Here is a 3,123-nt window from a genome sequence, read left to right on the forward strand (position 1 = left end):
CAAAACCATGGCCATTGACTCTATTTGATACAAAAGTTATCTAACTAGAGAAAAATATACACAAAATCAAATTATGCTATGTAGCACAGCATAGAGTAGACTATAAGATTAACTTTGTCAAAAATTATAATAATGAAAAGCCTATGCAATACGAGCAGCAATACAAATGAAGATCAAAACATACCCAAATAAAAAATCAGATGACCCTAATGGGCATCTCTACAATATTTGCAGACTTGCAAATGCCCATCAAATCTTGTTCCAATCAAAGAAAATCAAGTGAAGGGTATTGATGACTCTTCCTAGGAGGTCAAATCCCACTCTCATACCAATGGATTTAGGATTGCAGGAATGCATGGATACAGCTTGGAGAAGAAGAAGCTTGAGACCCATTGTTGGATCTAGGGTTGCAAGAATGCACACACATAGCTTGGAGAAGAAGAAGCTTGGGAGAGCACAACAAAAAGTATGTTGAGTGATATCAATATAGAAGATTTACAAGACTAAGTATGTCCTAAAGTGAATAGACATATAAAATTTTTTGAGGGAAAAAAACCCTAGAGAGGAAAAAGATTCCTCATTGGTTCTAAGTGCATTCACACACATTACTATGGTAACAATATAGTATTGCGTGTAGAGAGCAAAGCTTTATAGTATTCTGTAATATATTTTTTAATTTTACTTTTTTAATTTGTCATTTCATTATTTTGGGCTTTGTGTAAAATGGAGGTACATGCTGTTGTATATGCCCAAGTAAGCTTCATGTCATGACTCGTGAATAATACTTATTATAATATTTTTAAGTTACAACAAAACATTATAAGATTAAAAGATCCTTAAGACATTAGAACAATGTAATGCTTGACCCTATGTTCTAATGCTTAACCCTTATTTAAATATTAAACCTTAAATTTTTAATCTTGTGAGGTGTAAACCTTAAGCTCAAACTTGAAGATTTAAAGTTTAATGTTTAACTTTTGTGCATTTACCATTATAAGGCTTAAGTCTTGAAGTAAAAGCCTTAAAATCCTCAAGCTTGTTTGTGTTTTTATCTTTATAAGGCTTAAGCCTTAATCTTAAAGACTCTAATGTTAATATATATTACTAGATTTTGTCTTTTTATGCATTAAAAACTTAATCATAGAGTTTAATTTTTCATTTTATTACTAAATTTTAAACCTAACTACTAAAGTTTAAACTTTCTTTCCCCCTTAAGAATTTTATGTTTATCTTTTCTTAAGATGTTTTAAGGATTTGCAACAACAGATAGTTGTTGCATTAATAGATCTATCAACATTCATTAGTGAAGGCTAAAATTTAAGCAAATGATTAAATCTTTATCTAGTATTTCCTACCTTAGTTTAGTCTTATTAAACAATAAATGTTTAGTATCCTCTCTTTTCAAGCATGCCAGCTAGCAACATGGAGATGCGACCCTCATGATGTGCATCTCATTGATGACATCTGCTATGACAAAGATTGTGGATTTTTCTAAAGGCCTTGTAGACTTATTTTTTTCATTAACTTTTTGTTTATTATTTATTTGGTCATTTGCTCATATTTTGATATAAATTAACATTTGCATAGGTTGTGAATAAGAGTTTTGCTCAAAAGACATTGTTATAATGCTTGGGGTGATGAGATATCACCAAGTGCTAATGAGTGACTAATGTTGCAAAGAAAGTGACACTATTATCGCAAACGATGATGAAGAATATGAAAGCGATGATAATAATTTGGATAGTGAAACTAACATAGACGGATGTAAACTATAGCAATATGCATGGCTTTCCTCATTTCATTGGTTGACTTATGACAAGAGAAGAGTGCGTCTCTTTTGATCTTATTATTTTGATTTTCCTTATACTAGAAATGCATGTGCAAAAAAAGACTCAATAAACTTTGAATAGCAGTCATCACTCCCATTTTCGTACATAATGCCATTGACATGCAAGGAATGCAAAGCTATTTGTCCGTCCATGAAAAAGATTCTTTAAAAAATGCAATATTTTCAAGAAGCATTACTCACTCTCGTTAAGTGTGTATATTTTGTTGCTACAAATAACCATTATCAGGACAAGGGTCCTAAGCGAACACAATTGAGAGGAAGCTCAATCATAGTACTGATAACAATGGCCAACACATTGACATGCTAAGTCATTGATGGGGTTAAGGGGTAGCCTACATTTAGGCATAGGATGTCAAGAGATGAGCAAAAATGTATATGGGCCAAAGGGTCAAAGGATGGGCAATTGATGTGAAATTAACCAAAGGTAATTCTAAATTATATAGGTCAAAGGATGGGTAATTGATGTGAGATGAGAAAAAAAGGTATATATGCCAAAGGGTCAAAGGATGGGCAATTAGTGTGAAATTGACTAAATTTAATTATAAATACATGGCCCAAAGGGTCAAAGGATGGACAATCAATGGTACATGAGTAGAAAGGTATATTGGCCAAAGGGTCAAAGGATAGGCAATTAGTGTGAAATTTACTAAAGGTAATTCTAAATATATAGTCCATGGATCTACCTAGAGATACGAGAGTGGTGCTAAAATAAGCTATTCACTTGAGTGGGTGGAAGGTTAACTGAGCTTTTTTGAACTTCTATGCTGATGTGGCTTCCATGCATGCATGACACTAGTATTAGAATGTGGGGCTACAACAAAATATTAGAGAATACACAAGAGCATCGATGACCAAGCAACGATGCCTTGTTACAGCTTATGAGACCAAGGTGGTGGCTATGAGGCTATGAAGGCTTTGTTGGCATCCTTGGCTATGCAGGAGCGTTGATCATTTACTTGAAGAAAAAAGTTCTTGGGGGGTCACCTAGCCCGATATTATCATCACTCAATTTTGCTTAACTAAAAGGTAACTAATCATCGAGTTAAGCCTTGTTGTTATCTCATATAAGAAAGAAAGCTATCAAAATCTTGTTTTGGAGAAGGCAATGGCTTTTCAAGCACCTCCCACCTACAATTGGCATACAATGCCTCTAAAGTTCTACCACATTACTTCTATAGTTCAGTGAATTATTTCATAGGGAAGACATTGAGGGTAAGCAACAAGTTCTCTCTCTCAGATTCCTGCATCTCATCATGTCCTTACCATCATATGCA

This window comes from Lygodium microphyllum, chromosome 19, assembly GCF_053477565.2.
Source record: "Lygodium microphyllum isolate KBCC chromosome 19, Lygodium_microphyllum_v1.1.10, whole genome shotgun sequence".
NCBI classification, from domain to species: Eukaryota; Viridiplantae; Streptophyta; class Polypodiopsida; order Schizaeales; family Lygodiaceae; genus Lygodium; species Lygodium microphyllum.